Source organism: Pongo pygmaeus, chromosome 15 (assembly GCF_028885625.2).
Source record: "Pongo pygmaeus isolate AG05252 chromosome 15, NHGRI_mPonPyg2-v2.0_pri, whole genome shotgun sequence".
NCBI lineage: Eukaryota > Metazoa > Chordata > Mammalia > Primates > Hominidae > Pongo > Pongo pygmaeus.
Genome location: NC_072388.2, coordinates 97220820 through 97242730, shown reverse-complemented (window position 1 = coordinate 97242730; position 21911 = coordinate 97220820). Strand labels below are relative to the sequence as shown.

The 21911-nt window shown below is 40.0% G+C and overlaps 1 long non-coding RNA gene across 1 annotated transcript in view; it reads right to left on the bottom strand.

The window, feature by feature from the left end:
- Positions 1-20099, bottom strand: part of LOC129012090 (uncharacterized) — a 30702-nt gene extending 10603 nt beyond the window's left edge. Inside the window, exons 1-2 of the long non-coding RNA XR_008493562.2 lie at positions 19889-20099; positions 16824-17141 (exon numbers count right to left, since the gene is read on the bottom strand). This is a non-coding gene — a long non-coding RNA (uncharacterized LOC129012090). The remainder of the gene's footprint in view (positions 1-16823; positions 17142-19888) is intronic.
- Between the last annotated feature and the right edge of the window lie 1812 nt (positions 20100-21911).

Sequence of the window (21911 nt, the reverse complement as noted above, 5' to 3'; positions counted from 1 at the left end):
TAAAACAAAACAAAACAAAAACCTAAGCAGACAACAAACCAACAACTAAAAAAAGCTTAGCCTGAAAGAGGATAAGGCTGTTGAATCTTTTGGTAAATAGTCGTATCTCAAGTGGAGGCATTTAAGTGCCTCTGCTCGTGTGGGTGATGCCAGAGAGAATAAAAACTCATTGTTTTGAGGTCTTAGGATCCTTGGGTAAAAGAGCTTGGCACACACAGCCCAAACCTCTTGCCTGATATATTTGCTGCTGAGGAAACTGAAGCTGAGAGAGAGAAAGGTCCTCGCCCACAGTTGTAGACCCAGTGAGTGGAAGGCAAGGCCAGCCCCTGAGTGCAGGATAGGGGGATCTCACAACCCACACTGCTTCTTCTAGGACTCCCAGGTCTGACCCACTATGAGGTGAGGCTGCAAAACAACTGGATGTTTTAAATATCCTGGCAAGCATGCAAATACTTGCATGCATCACAGAGCCATCCAAGGTATGAATTTCAGCCTCAGTTTTCAGCAGGTGGCTCCTCCCATAGTCTGCACCAGAGTTTTTAGAAACAATTGTGTTGATCATCTTTGCGAAAGTTCCCAATGTAAGTCCCCAAGATGACTGGGAGATAGGTTCCATCCTTTTGGTTTTCTATGGGACTAAACAGGCTTTGTAAAACTGTAACTAGTCATCCCTAATCATGTGAAATATGGGCTCAAGGGTCAGGGATAAGTGCATTGTGTGACCATGCCAAGTTACTAACCTCTCAGGCCAGTGTCCCATTTGTTAAAGAGGTGATGGCAGTTAGACAAAAATAATATTTACAAAACACTGAGCACAGTGCCTGGTGCATATGGTAAGTGCTCAATAGTTTATGTTCGTTAAGTTCATTGTTCATATAAATAAGTGTTAGATTTTGCATAGAAGCATACTACATGCTAGTGTGTGTGTGTGTGTGTGTGTGTGTGTGTGTGTGTGGAGAGAGCATGTGTATGCAAATCTCTCTCTCTCTCTCTCTCTCTCTATATATATATATATATATATATATATGCCTGTATGTGTGCCTGTATCTGTACATGTATATATCATCTTTAAGGACTCCATGATATGCAGTTAAATGAATACACACACACAGAGAGAGAGAGAGAGAGAGAGAGAGAGAGAGAGAGAGAGAGACTCTATTGGGATTAAAATGCAACAAATCATTTTAAAAGGTTACTGAATTAATGCATCAAAGCCTTTCATTAATAGGCATGTTTTAATCAGTTAATCTGAGGAATGCTACAATCTGATGTTGCAGACTCCTGTTTTGTTGTTAATGTTAAGATACCCTACTATGTGAACTTGTTGAGGGTGCCTACTCTGCACATCATAAATTACTCTCTTCTGGAAATAACTGGCAGAAAACTAAATGATCAAGAGTTTAAATCAACAAAGGCATATTACCTATACTGATAGTGTCCTTGTATGAAACCTGTTTCACTGCAGAAATCGTTGCTTTGCCATCTGAACAGTCCACAGAGAAATGTGGAGATTCTCCTCCATCCACTTGCAAATGTTTAAGACAAATTCATTTTGGATTTTGTTAATGGATCCCAGCATCATGGCTTCATTTAGAACTGGAAGCATTCACCAGATATCCATGATTACCAAGGAGACTACGCAGTTCACTGAGGCTGTGAAGGTGCGTCCAGTTCCAGGATGTTTTGTTTGAGTTACAGTAATGGTCATGGTTAAGAGCAGGATTGGGCTACACCACAGAGTATGTCAGCATGATTCTTCATTTGCTAGTCATACTAGAGAAGTCATACTCATGAGGAAAACCTGGAAAACAGAAATAAGATTAATGAAGCACAACACACAGGCACAGGCACACACGCACACACACATGTGTGCGCACAATCACAAACACACACATACTACCAAAACTCATCCATAATCCCCTCCTCACCCAATATGAAGCCACTGTTAAATTGTTCTTGGTATTCTTCTGTTTTTTGCCTATAGATGTGTGTATGTGTGTGTGCCAACTCATGTGCCTGTATGTGTGCCTGTATCTGTACATGTATATACCATCTTCAAGGACTTCATGGTATGCAGTTAAATGAATACACTATAACTGATATAACCAGTCACCATCTTAGGATGTTTCCAGTATTTTGTTATAATAATCCAACAATGAATATCTTTCTATAATGTGTAGTATATCTCTGATTATTTTCCTAGGATAAATTCCTAAAATGTAATTTCACTGCCATAGAGTAAGATCATTTTAAAGATCTGATCAATATTGCAGTTAGTAGCTTTAGAAGGGAGTCCGGGTGGAAGGAGGCACTAAGGTATCTTAGTTCCCTCTGAAAAAATACATTTGATTCTTTGTATACTGACATCATAAAGCTCAGTGGTATAGATGCCATCATTTACCCATTAAAACTAGTTATTTATCTATCACCTTATGTTATGCACATGTCACAACCTATCTCATTTTCAAACATCACAAAAGCCAACAAACTAGGTATCGAGCCATTTTACAAAATGAAGGAATAATTTTAACTAAATATTATTTCTGGTATTTATAAATAAGAGCAAAGTGCTGTTGACTAATATTGCATATTGACTAAGGTTTACAATAATTATTGAAGAATTCCATCATGATTCTACTAATACAAATGCACAATATATCTAACTTGCTAGATTATTTGGAGAATTCAAATAAATCATGTATGCAGAAATGCCTGGCATATAATTAAATGAATATACGATAACTTACATAGCCAATGGTATGTAAGTTTTGCTTCAATTATAACTATAATCAGTATTGTTACAATTAACTACAAATTTCATGATCCTGGTAAGGGTTTTGGACAGACCCATGTTCCAATCCTAGCTAGATATGTGGCTTTGGTGAAGTAGCTTTAACTCTCCAGTACTTAATTTTCTCACCTGTAAAATGAATGTAAAGATACCTGCCTCGCTGGGCTTTAGTGATGAATTAATGAGAACATTTAAGTAAAATAGCCCGGTGCTTATCCTGGCACACAGTAGGGACTCATCGTAGAAACGCAATCAGTCTTTACTTTTTAAATCCGTGACGAACATCTACAGAAATTCCACTTTCAAAAGCATTAGACCCCAGATTCACAGCTGAGCAAATTTGTTAAGGGAAAGTCAACTCACTCCTCACTGGTCTCTGTGTCAATGGCTTCAAGAGGCAAGCATATTTTTTCAGAGCCCCTGAAAAACTATGATGAATGTTTCAGAGACTAAAAGATTAATTAAGTTGTTCAGTACTGCATCATTAAATGAAATGGCACTGTGCTAGTGGCACATTGCTGTTGTTATTTATACATACAAGAAAGCAAAATTTAGTTGATGCTTTGGGTGAGCCTGCTGTCGGTCACTCACACAGGCAGGCTGCATGTGAAGTCCAAGCTCTACCTCCCTCTCTTATTCACTTAGGGGAAGGAGCTTGCAAATTGCAACCAGCTAAGCAAGGAAGGGAAGGGCCCTGGATCTGGGTTTGGTTTTGCAGATGACTTTGCGCATAATGTTAACAACCCCCTGTCTTGCAAGACATTATCTTTAATACCAGAACCTCAACTTTTCTTACTTCATCTGGAAACACACTTTCACATGCAAGGATTATCCATATTATCCATACATCTCACAGCATGGGCATTAGAAGAGAAAGCCCTTGGGTTAGAGGCTCTCAATATAAATTTAACCAAGAGGGTTTTCCTTGAATCTCAGCCTCCTCAGTGGTAAAAATGAGATGAAACAGACCTAAAAGATCTTTTTATGCTAACTAGAGGGAATAACATGTGGATAATCTCAGGCATATGGTGGGACTTCAACAAGGGTGAATCCTTCCCTTTCTCCCTCTGAAGGCAAATTTATTCCTATTGTCTTTTTTTATGTGTTTGTTTTATCTCAATGTAGTGGGAAAACTTTGCAATACATATTCAAAACCACTTAATTATTCTTCAAACTTTATTTTGTGTATAACACTTATTAGTTAGATAAACAATCATGACTTTGAGGCGCCCTTATACCAAATGGGCCAGAACACCATGGTTCTTTGTCCTTATATTTTCTAATTTTTGAAAACAACCCTTTTTTTGTCTTTCTCTTTCTCGTTGGCCTGCTAATAACCAATTCTCTGAGTAATAACATTTTTATCAGCTACTGCAGTCTCCTATCCTTTTGAGCAAGCTTAAAAAACAAGTGATCATTATAAAATTTATTGATTCTGAACTAGAGTCTCCCATATAATTAAAGAAATTGTCTCTTGAAAAGACGTTTCAGCTTCTGGGCTGTGCTGAGGACAGTTGAGGACTCAAATGGGCAATGCACACATAGGGGTGTTCAAGCCCTGAAGTGCGGAATCAGAATAATGACATTTAAAGTCCTTCACATTCTCAGATTGAATGACTCACAAGACCAGTTATTATACCGTAATTTATTCCAATCCTATGCCGTCAGTTGAATTTCGAATAAAGAATTCGTCAGTATTTACGTGAGTGCTTAGTAAACCTCTGAGAAATATTTCTTGTAAGGTGTTAGGTCACCTTGCCTATGAATGGGTTGTATCCCAACCTTTTTACCCATCCCCTCTGGTTCCCACTGGAGTGAGTGTGTGTCTTTCTGGAGCATGGGGCGATCTCCAGTAGGCTTGTCCTCAGCAGGGTGTCCCAGTGCTTTTAGGTGGCCTCATAGGCCTATGTCACCTCTTTCCAGATTGCTCACACATCTGCTGTTTCTTGCAGTGTCACACAGATAAAACCATTTTTTATGTGTGCTGTAGTGTAAGAAAGTTGGGCAAGTACTGCTAGATGATCCCTCAACCTACAAGAGTATCTGCTGCTAATGCCTATGGTAAGGATGCCCTTACATGGTGTATCTTCACAATTGCCTCTTCTAGTAAGACAAAAATGTTATGGCATGACCTTCCCTGCTTGACTCTAACATCCTGGCACATCATCTAAGAAGCTCCCCTAACACACTCTTGCTTAAACCATTTGCTCTTTTGCTTCATCCAGTTTACCAAAGCAGAAGACAATGTAGGTAGATTATGGGTTAGATTATATGACCTGCAGTCCAATAAGACTGTATGATTTATCATCCTGATACTTGTTAGCTATGTTACTTTGGACACAGACTTTCTTCATTTCTTTAAGTCAGTTTCTTCATCTTTAAAATGACACTATTAAAGTAAAAGATGTGTGTGTGTGTGGAGAGAGAGAGAGAGAGAAATGTAAAAAGCTAAATATTGATACAATTTAACCATTTTAGAAAGTACCATTTAATGCCTTTACTCCTTTACCAGTGAATCTAAAGACATACTCAAGTATTAAATAAGCTTTCTCTGGATACATACTCTATACTAGAAATAAGAGATTGGAAGACAGATATCTATTTTATGACCCATTACCTTATTGATCAGTGGGGGAGAAACATAATATGTAGATAGATAACAAAATCAATTTTGTTCTTTGTACATAAATATTTACTTCCCCTCCACTTTTGCAGTTCTGAAGAGTTTATATCCCATTTCCTTGACATTGAGGTTGATTGTATAATTTTCTTTGGCCAATGGGATGTTAAAAAAAAAGTAACATTAACCTCATTTATGTAAGAGCTTTGAGAGGCAGTGAGAGTTTCAGCCAACTCCCTTATTCGTGATATCTGCCATGAACAAACAATATTCAGCAGGCAGGGGATCGTCCTTTAACCTGGGTCCCAACATGAGAAGACCCAGGAAGCAGATCCACATTCCACTAGAAGATTGGAGGGGAGCCTTTGAGCACAGAGCTGCAAAGCTTCAGCCTACCCAAGGCTGGCATGTAACATGGGGTAACAAATAATTGGAAGTTATTTGTTACACAGCATCATTACAGCACAGCTGACAGATACAGATAAGAACACAATAGTTACATATTATAAGCCGGGAAGTGTAAGACTATTGAAAACTATTTAGATCTATCCTGAGGTGACAAGGAGAATTTCTTTTTTGCTGTTTTTTTTTAAGACGCAGTTTCATTGTTGTTGCCCAGGCTGCAGTGCAATGGCACGATTTTGGCTCACTGCAACCTCCGCCTCCCAGGTTCAAGTGATTCTCCTGCCTCAGCCTCCCAAGTAGCTGGGATTACAGGCATGCACCACCATGCCCGGCTAACTTTTTACTTTTAGTAGAGACAAGGTTTTGCCATGTTGGCCAGGCTGGTTTCGAACCCCTGACCTCTAGTAATCCACCCATTTTGGACTCCCAAAGTGCTGGGATTACAGGCGTGAGCCACCGAGCCCAGCCAGGGAATTCATAGAGAGGTAACATTGGAAGTGCGGGTCAAGAATGATGGCATGAAGAGTACATTTGTTTAAATGCAGACAATATATTTGGTGAAACATCAAATATGTTATCAATGAACAGTCCACCAGTCAGCTTGGACAAAGGGCCAACTAGAAAAGTGTGTTCAATGAATAAGTCATCTCTTGTGCATTTCTCTTGAGTTTGGGCTCTGCAATGGCATAGAGATTGAGGACATCATTCTGGCCTTGACTTGCTTTGAGTTCTTTCAGGAATTCAGACATTGGTTTGTAAATCCAGATTTTAGGCTCAATTCAATTTTGAAGAAAACCCAAAATGTGACCTCAGCATCAACATGATCCTCTGTAGAATTTCCTAACACAAACTAATACCTATCTAGAAAATCACAAATGCACACTTTTGTTGAGGTGCTTATTCTTAGACAGGTTGTTATATACGTTTGAACATGAAGTACAATTGTAATATTTCTTTATAATTCTAAGTCTCTAATGGTTTATGTTTATCAAGCTTGTTCAATGTAAATTTTTGAGATATATGTACAAGAAATTGAATGCTGGTTCTTTATTACTTGCTATTATATGACTGGGGGAAAATCATTTAACTTCTCAGAGGCTCAGTAGTCTTATCCCAGAAACTGGGCAATTATTTCATATGTAATGTTATTATTTTGAAAAACAAATGAAACAACACCTGTAAAAGTACCTGATGTAAAAATAAGTACTTCTTATCCTACCTCTCTTCCTTTCTTGAAATACATATGGCGTGTGTGTATTTTTTATGCATGAAGTAATGATATATGTTCAAAACCCAGCCAAAATTTAGAAATTAGGAAAAAATTGGGCTGGGCACGGTGACTCACGTCTGTAATCCCAGCACTTTGGGAAACCAAGGTGGGCAGATCACTTGAAGTCAGAAGTTCTAAACCAGCCTGGCCAACATGGTGAAACCCCATTTCTACTAAATATACAAAAATTAGCCAGGCATGGTGGCGAATGCCTGTAGACCCAGCTACTCAGGATCGCTTGAGCCCAGGGGGTGAAGGTTGCTGTGGGCCAAGATCGCACCACTGCACACCAGCCTGGGTGACAGAGCAAGACTTCATCTAAAAAAAAAAAAAAAAAAAAGACTCCATCTAGGTAATAAAGAAACATGTCTCTATTATCAGCCAATGTTTTCTTATTTGCAGTACTCTCTCCTTCAAAACCTCTAACTCTGGATATAGCCCCCATGCATTTCTCATAGCCCTTGTCTCATGCCAATGATGATCAATTTAAACATAAGGGTGGGTAGCATGGTGGGCAGGCAGTAAACAAGCTTGCCTGGAGTATGGGTACATTTCTGAAAGGCTCTTCCATAAATAAAAGATTAGAGTAGAAGGGAAGTGTAGGGCCCATGATGAAGAGTGAAATCAGCTTAAGTATCTGAAATTTGCTCTGTGGTCAATGGGCGTCCACTGACCGTTTTTGATTTAGACTGGTATTTTTTAGTGGCTAGTAATAGTATTACCAAAAAAAGACTGATATTTGATCATTTTTGTTTGGCAAAATTCTGAGATAAAAAATAATTATTTATAGCAGGAAATCACAGTGCTTTTAATATATTAATGTCTTGATTTATTGAGTCTTGGATTTTCATGTCTCTCTCTTATTCTTTCTTTCTGTCTACTTCCCTCCATGCTGTCACCTTTGTTATGTAATTTTAAATAACCTTATTTAGTTCTAAAAAAAACCCTATGAGGTAGTTATCACTCGTTTATATTAATTTATTTTTATAGATGAAGAAACTAGATTATAGGAAAGTTAAATAAATTATTGCTCAAGGTCTCAGAGTTAATAAATAATGAATCTAAGGAGAGATTTTAACCACTACAACTTTAACTGCTTTCAAAATTTTCTGTTTTTTACTTTGAAATTTAAAATTATTTTATCTTGCTTGCTATCAAATAAAATTATTGCTTTGAAAACATTCAATGTGTTTATCCTGGGATACCACTTTTGCCTGTGGTTCCCTTGTCTCCCCAAGAATAGGCACAAACCAGACTAAGAAACATGAGTGCTAAATGTGACTGAGATGGAACATGTCTCATTGTGGCAAGTATTTGGACCAAACTAAAACTGATTCCTTATGGAGACTCGAGTGACAGAGTCCACCTGCTACAACTGGCCAACTCTATCATAAATCCAACCATTTAATTTTTAAAAAAATGCAATTGGAGGGTGACAGCAGCAAGGATATTTTCTTGCAGAAAGCTTCCGATGAGAGAATTTTATCTTCTTTGCCTTGTCCATACCAATCTCCTTATAAAGAAAGCAAGTAGACCTAATATTCAGAATTGAATAATGTGGCGTTTTTAACCAAGCACCAGATTTGTTTTAATGATTCTCTTAACAGTGATTCATGCAGGATTCTCGCCTGTGTCCCTTTTGTGCCCGAGTACAGATGTGCATCTAGAACACATTTAGTTCTATGATTTCAAAGAGTGGACGCCCACTTTATGCATATGATTAATTCTACATGCAGCTAATTATACCCACAATTGGCTAATTGTCGGTGCAATTAGCCAATTGCAGGCCCAATTGGCCACTTGTCCCATAATTTGAAGGTGCAAGTGGACAACTGAAGGAACAATTAGAGGCATGCAGAGTTTTACATATTTAAAGAGGAGACTGGGGGAGGAAAAGCGGCTGAAAATGTGGTCCTGAATGCAAAATAAAAAAAATCCATATGTATAGGTCTTTGAGAAAGAAAGTTATTGTTCATTGGACTTTTTATTCTCATGCAATTTTCAAAGTCAACATTTTTTTCCTAAAAACTTATAAAACAAACAAACAGATTTTTGAGACTGACACAGCTGAAGCCAAACTTTAGATCAGTAAGAACTAACTCCTCCATCTCAAAGCCTGTGCATTTTAAGGGTTAGTAGTAAAACAAATGTCTCTCGGAGGAAAATTGCAAATGTTACCAAGCTTTCGGCCAAATCCTTTTGACTTTTCTCATTTCTTCTCTAATTATTCTTAATTTTCTTCAATAAGAATTTTTTTTTCCAGTAGCTACACAATCCAGGAGATATAGAAGAAATGACAGCTTTCACTCACACCTTTTTTTATCTGGCCACCTTCAGAGATTATGATATTGTTAGAAATTATTTGCTCCAGTACAATTACCTAATTTCAAAGCCCCAAACCTATAAATACTCTCCCTTCTGTACATGCCTCCTCCTCAGGTGTCTCACCGCAGGACACCCAGATCCAGAAGGAGCCAAAAATAGCCAGAAATGGTGTGAAAAGTGGCACACTGTAGGCACTTAGTAAACAGTGATTGAGGATGTGTCCCACTCATTAGGGGTTTAGGGCTGAAAAAGAAGTTTGGAATCATCTTCCATAGTGTGGATTCGGTGGCTGCTAATGTCCTTGTGAGTTAAAATAAAACAAGATTGCTATGATTCCCCTCATATCTGCAGTTGATATTTTCAGACCTTAATCTGACATAAATTGGTCACAGAAGCAAACCCAGCAGACTTTCAGATATCAGAATACCTGCTACAAATAAATGTATGAAAGCCCTGCAAGAGATCCCACTGCCCCCAAGTTCCCCAAATTGTGTTATCTATTAAACATGAGTCTCAAGGAGTTTTCTGAGAGCAAATAATGTTATGGTCAAACATGGATGGAAACACAGGAAAAAAATAAAAAGGTCAGCAATAAAAACAAAAACGGAGACTGTGTAAGTCACATTTTAACCCAGTATATTTCACATGTAATTATCCAAGGAATCCTAACAAAATAACTAATACTATGCCACAGAATTAAAAGAGACACATGTTGGGAAATACAACTAGGTACGTTTTAGAGCTAAATCGATAAGTTAATACACACTTTTACCAAACTTGATTATCTGGTTTTCAGCTCACAGGAAAATTTTTAAATAGGTGACTTTGGGGGCTCAATAGTGAGACTACATAAAGGGACTCTGACATAAAAATTAATTTGAAATTTGTATCACAACGCTATTCACTGGCAGCGAATAATTCATCTTTCTGGGCCTCAGTTTCCTCATTTGTATAATAAAAGTATTGAATCTGATGGACACCAAGGTTCTTCCAGTCCTGGCATCCTGTTATACTCAGTGGTTGCGCCAAACAGTGCTTTACTTGATGAACCTGTCTCTCCTCTCTCTACTCAAACTCCAGGGCTTGCTACCCCAGTAGTCGAAAGGTGGAATTCCTAATTCCAAATTTTCTGCATGTTAGTTTATGATCTGGGATAAGTCTCTTAACTTTTCAAACCTCAATTTCCCCGAAGAGAAACTAAGGATAATAATATCTCCAAAGAAGTGTCACTGAGCTGAAGAAATGTGAAAGCCATTTGAAAAGTATGAAGCACTCCCTATTACTGTTTCTGTTTTTATTAAATAGGATACCAGCCATTTGTAATAACTAGTAGTTATATTAATGACCTTAACACAGATTCAATTATTATTAACATTAATTGCCTTATAACTACTACTAATATGCTAATCGTGATAATGAACCGATGCTGTGCTTGATGCATTTCAGCAGCAGATTTTGTTCTGCTAAACTTGGGGTTTTGCTTGGAGGGGAGAAGAGCAGTGCTGGCCTTCGGGCCGTGCCAGGAAAATGTGTGGGCCAGATGGCAATCCAAGTTGGTCTGATAGAACATTTCTATTTCTGTGGATTCTCAAAAATGAACTGACAGGCACGAAGCAAAGTGGTGACTCATAGCCTTCAGGTCCCTAAGTTACAGCTTCTGAGCTGCAATTTCCTATTGTCCTGGCCAACTCATTTATGGGAAGATTCAATCTAGAACCTTCTATCTTCATTGCCATCATTGTCATCATTACAGTCATCACAACCACTCTTTACCAAGCACCTATTGTGTACATGGGAGTATTATATATTATGGTCTATTAAAAAAGACTATGTTGGCTAGGCACAGTGGCTCACGCCTGTAATTCCAGCACTTTGGGAGGCCAAGGCGGGTGGATCACGAGGTCGAGAGATTGAGACCATTCTGGCCAACATAGTGAAACCCCGTCTCTACTAAAAATAAAAAAAAAAATTAGCTGGGTGTGGTGGTGTGTGCCTGTAGTCCCAGCTACTCGGGAGGCTGAGGCAGGAGAATCACTTGAACCCAGGAGGTGGAGGTTGCAGTGAGCCGAGATCGTGCCACTGCACTCTGGCCTGGTAACAGAGTGAGGCTCTGTCTCAAAAAGAAAAAAAAAAAAAAAAAAAGACTATGTTAATCTCTGTAATGACCTCATAATGCATACATTCCTATATCCGTTTATTCTTCAGCTGAGGATACTGTGGGTCAAATAAGCAACTTGTCCGCCAGGGCAAAGATGCTGATGGGGGGAGTTGAGATCTGAATCCCAGAAGTCTACTTTTTTTCTTCTATATGATACTATCTTTCCAATTGACAGCATCCTGAAGATTGCAATCCTCCCGCAGGCAGCCACTGTCTTGTGTGTGAGTGTGTGTGCACATGGGCATACACATATGTGTATTATATATTTTAATTCCACTTAGCAGAGGGACTATAAACTGGCCTGGCACAGAATGTCCAATGCATAAATGCTTGCTGGCTTGAATTTACAAGTCTAAGAGGTGGTCCACCGTGATTTTTTTTTATCTTCATAAACTGATAAAATATTAATGCTAGTCCCATATTCTCATTCTACAGATGTAGCTACAAGGGCTTGAGCACAACAGTCATTGGCAGAACTATGCTTAGAATCTAAACCTGACTCCCAAGCAGCCACTCCACATACCACATCTCATGGGAAAGGAGAAGTCCATTTGTTCTTAGTCACAGTTTCTCTGTAGTCTTCTCTAGTTGCTGACCATCAAATGATGATTTAATGAAAGGAAGACATATCTAGATACTACAAACATCTTTTTCATTATTGTCAAGAACACGTGGAAAAGGGTATAAGTCTGAGTTTCTCAACTTGTATTTGGGTATGAGATTGGACTGCAGTGAGAATCACTTCTACAACAGGAGTCCTTAGAGACTTGGGGGCTTTGGATGGGCTTCAGCTGTGATAGTCATCCAGTCCCCAGCCTCAGAGAAACATCACCCTACGCCATCAGAGCAGAGGGGATGGACACTCAGTACAGTCATTTTAGTAGTGAGATAGTAAAATACTATTTTGTATCATATTCTTGCAAGGATTGACTTTTTTAGACACACACTGAGTTGTCTTTACCAAATGAACATTCCATTTACAAAAAGTATTATCAAATTAATAGCATAACAAGTTTTCAGGGGAGGTTTATTAGAGTCAAATATTTTAAAAGCTGTCATTTAAACAGAAGTAGTTGTTAAATTGAGGAGATAATTAGGTACCTGAAATTAATCAAAGTATGTTTTTAAAAATAAACTCTATATTTGACTCATCGCAAAGATATTTCGGTCTTGTCCAAATTCCCTGTAATATATTTGAAATTGGCAATTTTGCAAGCAAATCTGCAAATAGCCTTTGGCCATTAAAATCTTGCTCTGCCCTTACTGTGGGGCACAAAAAAAGTGCCCCAAATTAAAATTTAAGTTATAAGATACATGGAGTCTACAGACATTGACATATAATTTATAAAGCTGATAATGCTGGATTGAATGCCTTTATGCTCAATTTCCTACTACTTTCCTCCTTCTCCCTGTATTTTTTTTCTCTCTCTCTTTTTTGAACTGCCTTTAATACTATGATTGTGCCAGCTTAGTGGCCTGGATGAATTTATAAGAGAGAATAACTAGATCCGTGACATTCCACCAGTAGGAAAACTGGAGTGAGTTGAGATTCATTTATTCAAAAAATATTTTTTGAGCACCTGTAACATGGTAGGTTAGGGGATGGGGCAGTGAGCAAAGACGCTATATTGCAAAGAGGGAGAAAGTAATGATATACAGCAAAACAAACAAGCAAACAAAACCCCAAATGAAATAGATGATATATCAGGTGGGAATAAGTCCTATAAAGCATAGAGCAGGGTAAAAGGATAAGGAGTGATGCGGGGAGCCGGAGGAGCCTGCTTGGGAGGTAGAGGTGAAAGAGATGATTACTCCCTTGCATGGATGAATATTTTTGTGCTGTGTGCTCTTTGGCACTTGTATTTCTGTTTCATTTTTAATTTTTAAATACAATTTCAGTTTTGTAAGAAACTGAAGTGATGAATGAAATACAGTTTTCTGCTTAGTACACAGACAATTCTATGGCAAAGGCAGAATGTCAGGTTTTTGTGCAAACAGGAGAGATAGCAACAGTTCTCACTGACATTGAGCCAGCTAGACTCAGTGATCACTGTCTCCCTTCACCCCCAACCTGGAGGAAATCAGACCCCATCCAATATAGAGAGCATTAACTGTGGAGAATATTAAGGTTCATCCTTTCTTCATCATCCCAGCTAATTGAATGCATATATTCTCAACCCCATTGGTAAAATGGGCTCTGCCAAAATTATGGCTTAGAGTTATTTTTCTCTCTTGGCAGAGTAACCACTTTACAATTCTTTTTGTTTTTGCGGCAGGGTCTTTTTCTGTCACCCAGCCTGGAGTGCAGTGGTACTATCAGGGCTCACTGCGGTCTTGGCCTCCTGTGCTTAAGTGATCCTCCCAATTCAACCCCCATGAGTAGCTGGGACTACAGGCATGTGCCACCATGCCCAGCTAATTTTTTGTAGAGATGGGATTTTGCTATGTTTCTCAGGCTGGTCTTGAACTCCTGAGGTCAAGAGATCCTCCTTCTTTGGCCTCCCAAAGTGCTAGGATTACAGGCATAACTCAGTATGCCTGACCTTACGAATTTTTTATTCTCCTCTTTTCTCAGCCTTTATAGAGCTTGCTGCTTCTATTCAAATGGCTTTCTCTTGTGTTCATAATTTCAACGAGGTATGATTTGATGTTAGTGCCACGAGGAGGAATAGGAAAAAAAAAAAAAAAAATGGCTCCAATGATGTGCCAAGACCTGGGCTAGGTGTTTTGCCAACTTTTGTTGTATTAGTTAACCCACATTAACAACCACAGGAGTTAAAGAATACCTCTTTGTTCAATAATATTCCCAAGGTCACAGAGATGATGAACAGAGAGGATTCACCCTAGAGCCCTTAGAGTACTCTTGGCCTTTTAGTCCAGAGCTTCTTAAATATAGTTATACCTCTGTAATACTTTGGGCTGGTTTGTTAAACAATGCAGATTCTGAGGCTCCAGATCCAGAAGAATCTGGTAGTCTGAATCCCTAAGTGAGCCTGGGATTCGATAAAGTTAAAAAACCGCATTCCTCCATAGTGATTCCTAAGATCTATCAAGTTTGGGAAATTTTGGTTCATGAAATATGAAGCCCAGAAGGAAAAGATGCGCAAGACATATCTGGGGCTAGATCTCACATTCCTGATCAGGGTATTTAATATGAAAACTGAAACTGCTCCCCATTTATGCCTGACCCAGCTTTACTTTTATTTTTTCCATAGCACACTGTCTTCTGACATGTTGTGCTGTGGCTTGCTGTTTAGTCTGACTCCCCAGTTACAACATAGGTTCCACTGTTGCAAGCATCTTTGCCTTCATGTGTTTCCCTGCTATCCGAAGCACCAAGAACCAGGTCTGGCTCATGGTGGGACCTCAACAAATTATTGTTAAATTAATTAGGATCTTCCTTGACTTTCAGTTTGAGCTATTTCCATGGGGCACAGCTACCACTTCCCTCTTCCGACAGGGGTCCCTTTAGCTCTCCAGAATTAGATTTCAGTGGCTGCATCTCCCTTGTTGTCAGCAGCAGTCTAATGGTTGTGGTAAGCAATGTCCATTTCCTTGCAAAAAGCAGAAAGTGTGGGGCTTAGAGATATTGGCGCATGGGGCTCCTACTCCTCTGTCTCAGCTCCCAAAGCCTTGGTGCTCATGTCTATTACTGGGTGATGATGCCCGTTGTGCTAAGGTCTCTCCCTACCTTGCTAGAATCTGAACACATGGAAATAAAGGGCATTGATGACTGTTGGTGAGAGATGCTAAAGGAGATGCTGGCAGTAAGCTAAGGCCAAAAGATAGCACTGTTTTATAGTCTCACAGACCTGACTTGAATCACATAGATGTCATATACCACCTGTATGATGAACAAGTCTGAACAAGTCTCTTTACCCCTCTAAGCTTCACTTTCCTCTGTTGTCAAAAGAAAATGAGTCTCTATCTCATAGAGCTATTTAAAAGGCTGAAGTAAAATAAGGTCTATAGAACTGGCTAATAAGTCAAAATAATCATTTTTGCATTCTCTGGACCACGAAAAGATAGTGAAATGATGAAAAAATCATATACCTTTATGTGCATAAATGTATACATAATTTAGAATTTTATATGTGCATATAATTTAAAAGTGAACTCTGATGATTTAATTGAAAAAGGGGAGATAAAATTCAATTGTAGATGGTCTGTGGCTTGAAGCTACATCTCTGGGTCTTAAGGCATTTCCCAGCACACAGTAAATATTCAACAAAGGTGTGTTGAATAGTCAGCAAAAGTCCTCATCCTAGGCCCAATACAAGTGAGAGCAGTGGACACGACATAAAGTCAAGAGTGAGCAAATGCAAGAGGTTCAGGATAAGCTGAACCTGTCATATAAGCTAGAGTCCTATGTCCCAATGCAAAGATTAGAAATAGCCTCCCTTGCCCAGATCCAGCATAAGCAGTACATGGCAATTAAAAGACAAAACCAGTGTCACCTTGGGTAGCATCAGTATAGACTGCTATCAGGAGGACCTCCAATAGTATTACCAGCTGCAATAAAAAAGCACTTCTTTGAATGCTTTTTCTACCTAATTGTCAAAACCGAATAATATTATCAGCTTTTTTATCCTTTGAGTATTTTTCTAATAAGAAAGCACGGAGATGCATTGCAAATAAAAGCAGAAGATTTGAGGATGCAAAGCAATCATGCAAAATGACTTTCATATCAGTTTGATAAGCAGCTGAAATTTAATAACTACATCTCTCCTATGGTGCTGGATGAAAGTTTAATACTTTCTGCTTTGGCTTCTTTCTTCTGCAAGATGCTTATTCAGAACTGTAGCTTCTCTTTTATAGTCAGGAAAATGAGAGGTGCAGTGGATTAATCAAAGCCTTGAGAGGCTGGGCCCAGCCCCAGCCCAGTCCAAACCACAGTGTCTGAGAATCTAAACCAAGTCAAGCCCAAGGCTGTCCATGACCACTGGGGAAACAGGTAAAGATTTCCAAATATCTCAAAATACAGTAAGATGTCAGTCACTGTGGGAATCACATACCTATTAAAAGCTATGAAATAAGTTTAACTCTCCAAATTATCGTTATTCTTTCTTTGGTTGAGGGTAAATTGCACAACAACAAAAAGAATAAAGAAAACCATTTGGAATTAAACAAAAATTCCATATTTTAAAAAAGAACAAATCAAACCCAAGAATATGATGACTCTGTTATACACAGGAATGTCTTCTGCAGATCAGGGTACATCTTGTAAAGAGTGGATGAGTGAATTAATTAATACCTGATTGGTTTGCAATTTATAGCTGGAACAGTTCTGAGATGGTATCAAGCTCAACCTCCTCATTTTAGAGTTGGGGGAATTGAAATGTAGGAAGAATTTTGATGGTCAAACTCACGTGGTAGTAAGTAACTGCATCAGCACAGGTCCGATGGCACTGGACACTTGTCTCAGTAGGCCTGGCGAGACCATTAGGATCCCAAGGGTCTCCCATTCCCCACGTTGTCTACACAACCTAGGCAGGGAATTTGTTCAGTGCTCCCAGCACCCAGCTGACAACAGCCACAGCTTTCAATGAACCACTTTGAAAAGATATAAAACCTAAAAGGAGAGGGAGGAGCATTTGATTAGATGTTATCCAGACAGAATTGGAAGACCAATTCAAAACCAGTGTTCTGTACTAATGGATCTTTCCAACTCTGCGTTCCAACGGGAGCCAAGAGAGGATGGGTCTCCCAGAGCGGGGAATTCTTGGCCCTGTTAAAGGGCCAGCCGAAATGGGGTTCCGCTGGCTTGCTCTTCTACTGCCCCCTACTGGGGATATTTTTACCAAGGAACGAAGTGGGCTACTGCTAAGTTGTTTTTCACAATGGGGGCAACTAAAGTCAACAAGGGATTGTAACTCAGGAGTAGAAGGCAGAGATCATTTTCAAACACATAAGGCAATGTGAAAATGTACATGAGCCTCCTAAAGGTTAAAGATGAATCCTGATAACGACTCACATTACCTCCTAGGCGAATTTGTCTGAAAAAACATCAGCACATGTCTTTCTGCTATTTCTGTACGTATGCACGTATGCAGATACGTGCATAATATTATATATTTTTTAAGATAGGTATAAACAGATAGTAATACAATGAAGGAACATCTGAGCCAGTCATCAGCTCTAACTGCAGCCTTTTAAAGAAAATGTAACTCCAGATGTCGTCTTAAGAAAATGAATCAATTAGGCAAATGAGGAATTTCCTCATAAATCAGAGGATGAGAAGCCAAAGTCCAGTCCTTGCCCAGGGGAGAAAACAGAGATGAGGGCTGCCCGGAGGTTGCTATTTTTCATGGCCAGGTAACCCAGCCGCCTCCTGCTCTCCTGAAGTCGTGTTTACCTTATTGAATGCTGGTTTGATTTGGAAAGAGTGTTCTGAATGTTCCAACCCTTTTACCCTGAAGATAATAATGCCTCAGCCTTCAGGAGTGGGACCAAGTATAAGCTGGTGTCACTATTCATGAAATAATTGAGTTTACACAAAAAGTGATTTCAGTAATAGCTGCCTTTTTATAAGTATGTACATTTTATTTAAAATTACTGACTCAAAAGGCAAGGTAGAAAAAAAATCACCTCCAACAACTTCCTGTAATTGCGAATTATTGTGAGGGAAACAGAAGGAAAAGATTTCGAAATTATGAGCCATTATGCTCAAGAGAGAGAGAGAGAGGGAGAGAGAGGGAGAGAGAGAGAGGCAGTGGGAAAAAAAAAAAGACAGCCTGGCTTCGTGAAACACAGCTGACAAGCTCGACTAAATTACCCCCGGACCATTACAAAAATCACTTAATTGCCAAGCATTTTGTTAGGTCAATTGACTCTAATTGAAAAAATAACAAAAAGCTTATTATGCTGCAAATGCGGCCGTGGAAAATGAGTCTTCTGTTAGAAGGAAACAATAATTCTAAATTTCAGCTGCTGCTAACACTACAAAGTTCAGTGTTTCCTTCGGATAGAATCCGCAGTGGAGGAGAAAGTGAATATGCATCAATTGATTTTTTTTCCTTTTAGCGCTTCCCCCCCACACTTCTTGCTCTTCCTGATCTTCTCCTTCCCCACCTCATCCTACCCCCACCCTCATCCCCGCCTTGTCCCCACATGATTAGCAGGGGCCCCCTCCACCCCCTTCCATCAGCAAATATACACCTCACTCCCAGCTCCCTCCTTATCTTCCTGCAAGAAAGGGTTGGGAGACAAAGAGGGGGCCAGCAGTGTGGGGCCCTGGGTTAGGAGAAATGTCCAGTATCTGCCCTCCCCAGCCCAGGCAGGATGCTGCAGCCCTGGTAAAACGCCTCCCCCACCATTTTCTTTCCATGAGCTGCTCTTTCTCCTCTCCTGGCTGTCGCCTTATCTCCTCCCCTCCCCTTTTAAATGCAGATAATAGAATAAGGCGAACAGCTTATGTCCGCAAAATTCCTCTGAAATTGCCCCCTAACATGCACACCCAGAGCTGGCCTTGATTGACATCAAGTGCAGTAATTAAAAACCCCGCCAGCTGACATAGGTGAAGGTTTATTTATAATTACACATTTTTAGGATGGCTCGTCCGGGGTTGGTGCATTTAAAAAGATAAGTCGGCCACAGCTCTGTTACTCCCCCAATTACAGATTTGAATGGTAGGAGTTTATAATGGGGTGGGGGGAATTCTGCTTTGCAAAAAAAGGAATTATTTCTTCATAAAACCGGGAGTCCAGGGTAGGAAAGTCTGATGGCAGAGCCTTTGTTTAGAAAGCTGTGGGAGAGAGAGTGTGTGTCTGTGCGTGTACCTGTGTGTGCATGGGTGTGTGCACCTGCATGTGTACCTGGGAGTGTGTGTGTCTATCTATGGGTGTGTGTGGGCCTGTATGTGTACATGTGTGGGTCTGTGTATGGATGCATGCACCTCTGTGTATACATGTGTGTGCCTGCATGCACATGTGGGTGTATGGAAGGGGAGTCATGCAGTGAAGCAGAAAACACCTCCCTCGCCCTGTGCTTAAACACAGAGCTGTACTCACAAATCATTTCCCTGCTTGCTTTATCTAAAATGTTAAAAATCATGCCCAGCTTCAAATCCAAGACTATCAGATCTGACATTCCCAAGAACCCACTGTGAGAGAGGATTCCTCCGTGGGAGCCCAGAGAGCTGGGACAGGAGCTTCTGGGAGGACTGCGTGGGCATAGAGTTCCTAGGAGGCGGAAGCTGCCTGCACACAGCAGGGTGTTTGACACCCATGGGGCAGTGCCCAAAAGAAGCAGCCAGCAGGTCCCCTCTCCCCAACATCCGCTTCTCATTGTTGCCTTTTTTTAGAGCTTGGTATCACTTACCCAGAGGGGCAGAGCCGGCCGTATCAGACTGTGCATCTCACGTGTGTGGTTTCTTGGGCCCCACAGCTGGAGACAATGGCAGGAGCGGCCTTGAAGAGCCCCGAGTGTCACCTGGCGTCTTGGCAGGCAGCTGAACCTAGAAGTAAACTGAGCCAGGCCGGGAGCTACAGGTGTTAAAGGTACCAGAAAGCAAGGCTCGAAAATCAGATATGAGAGAAAAGGGGAGCAACAGGAAGCCTTTGTATAGGGGGTGCCACTGCATTTCGGACATGCCTGGCTGGGGGGCACAGGGCACAGGGCTTGTCCAAGAAGACAGGATGCAAAACCCACTGCTGACCAGGGAGTCAAGAGCTGTGAAAGGGTCCAGGTGGGTCACCCAGAACAGTCCCTCTGCCCCAGAACGCTGCACAGAGAGATTGCCTGGAAGGAAGCAGATCCTTCCGATTAAGTGGCAGAACCCTACTGAGAGAAATAAAAGTGAGGAATGGTGAATTCGGCACCACTTACCAGACCAATGGGCTTCATCAATTAATCACAGCCAAATAATCACCACCTACATTAAAGAATAATACATGAAAAGGACAGGAGCCTCACTGTAACTTATTCTGAAAGGGCTGCCTCCCTAATCCCTCTGAGTCCTGACATGTTAACTGGGTAGCGACTAATTAGATGTCAAAAATTCATAAGCGCTCTTTAATATTGCATATATCTGCAGCCGACATTTCAATATGAGAGTTGTATACACAGAAGTCACTATAGCATTAAAACACAGCGGGGTGGAAGAAATAAAAGGGAACCAATAAAAACAATGTCCCTTAAAAACCCCAGAGAGTGCCAGCTTTGGAAGTGTGTACTTTCTTATTCAGAAAAGGTATCACCTTAATAAGAATTATAGGCAAAGGGGTTTCGCTGCTCCGTGCTGTGTGGACAGAAAGGGGGTGAGGAGACGAGCTTATCAAAGGCACTGCCAGGTAAATAGTAATTTATTGTGCATGCACAATGAACATTACCCAGTGTCCTGACACTGGGTGATAATGAAAGGCATGTTATTGTGGAATCCACTGAGAGAATTTCCACTCCCCCCCGCTCCCTTCTCCTCTTGTCTCTCTTGAGCAAAGAAGCCGTGATGGGTCCTGGCAGCTTCTGCCTGTTTCAAGCCATTTCACATAATATAGAAAGCACCTGAAGTTTAGTGGATTAAGTAAGTGAGTTAGTTTGCCAGCTCGGTGATATATATGTTGCCTGCATGTGAACTTATATTTCAAATGCAGGGGACTATATTTTTATGAAACAAGCCTTTTCCTGTCGGAAGAATTATAGGAATGTGATATAATACAAGGCAGTGAGATTAAAAACAATGCATCATAGCAGAGAGAAAACGCACTGTTTTATGACTTGCATCCGTTAATTGAACCTCTCAGGAATCAAGAGAAGGGCTCTGCAGGAACCTGCTGGAAAATCACTCTCTTTTTTTTACTTCCATGTTTTGTTTTTTTGTTTTTGTAGTTGTTATTTTTATTTTTTATCATACATATAGATACATATATACATGCATATATATATACACACACACATGTTTATGGACACACACAGCTATGAATGACATATGTTGCTTTCTGTACAATACTGTACTTTTATTTTCTTTTAATGCTGCTCACATTTGACTTAGAGTGAGGAAGTTGTATTGAAGAGCATTAAAGAAGCTATCTGAATTCAAATCATTAGGTGGACAATTGTTAGTAGCTGTGCACAAATCCCATTAGCCTTCTGGGCCTCAGTTTTCTCTTCTGCAAGACAGGTGTGGTGATGTCATCCTTCCAGGTTGGTTAAAGCAAATTACAGTAAAGACAACAGGAAAGCCAAGGCTCCTGTGAGATTCCAAGTGCCATTTAGACTTTCTGTCCTGATTATCTTGAGTTGAGACCATGGCTGGGCTGCTTTTTACCACATATACTGTGATATTGACACAGATTTATATTTTATTGTCAGGTGAATTTTCTTTTTTACTTGAATTTCCCCATCA